Here is a 938-nt window from a genome sequence, read left to right as displayed (position 1 = left end):
CCCCTCCCGCGCCGGCCAGCAGGCGGCGCTCTCTCCCTTCCGGCTGGGCTGGGGCGCCGAGGTCAGCAGGCAGTGAAGTTCCCCCAAGGCCGACCAGCCCTTGGCTAACCCCTTCCGTGCGCAACCCGACCCGTCTTCCGGCCGAGGGTGGGAGGCGCTCCCAGGCGCCAGCGTAGGCCTGCCCTGCTCCATCTCCACGGCCAGCTAGAGGCTGCCCTCACCGACCACCTGCCGAGAGCCATTTTGGTTTCTGTGGCAACCAGGTGGGCCTTGGAGCGTTATTGGAGCCCCAAATCGGGACATGGGGAGGGGCGTCAGGCGGCCAAGGCAGCTGGGGCCGCGTGGTCCCGCAGGGGGCTCCCGCCATTCTGGCTGAGCTCCAGCTTGGCAGCCGCGGGCGACCGTCTCCTGGTGCTGTGCGACTTCTCCATGTTGGGCCCGGAGCAGGAGTGCAGCGCGCCGCAGCCCTGAGGGCGCTGTGGCGTGGACGAGGCCCGGAACCTGGGCTAGTGGCGGGGGCCAGGACTGGCCGCTGCCCGGGGCTGGGTGGGGACCAGCCAGACGGAGCCTGCCGGGGACGCAGGGTCAGACAGGCTGGACCAAGCCGCCGACCTGATCCCGGCCGAGCCGGCTCCCGCTGGGCGGGGCACGGGGCCCCGGACGGCCCGGTATGCCCGAGCGAGCAGAGAGAGGACCGGGCGGAGGCAGCGTGGAGCTGGCCAGCCCTCTCCTCCCCCTGGCCCGGCCACTGTGTGCACCTATGTAGGCGCTTCCAAGCTGTTAGTGCTCACTTGTTACGGAGCCACGGGCAGCGGCCACTGCCCCCGGATGCCGTGGCCTGCTGAGACCCCTGGGCCCGGGAGCTCCGCCTGGGGGCGGACGCCCCTGACTGGCCCTGCAGGGTTGGCTGCCCGCTGCTCCGAGCAGTGAGCGCCCGG

Source organism: Condylura cristata, unplaced genomic scaffold, assembly GCF_000260355.1.
Source record: "Condylura cristata isolate star-nosed mole 26May11 unplaced genomic scaffold, ConCri1.0 scaffold00009, whole genome shotgun sequence".
Taxonomy (NCBI): Eukaryota; Metazoa; Chordata; class Mammalia; order Eulipotyphla; family Talpidae; genus Condylura; species Condylura cristata.
This window is presented reverse-complemented; position numbering follows the sequence as displayed.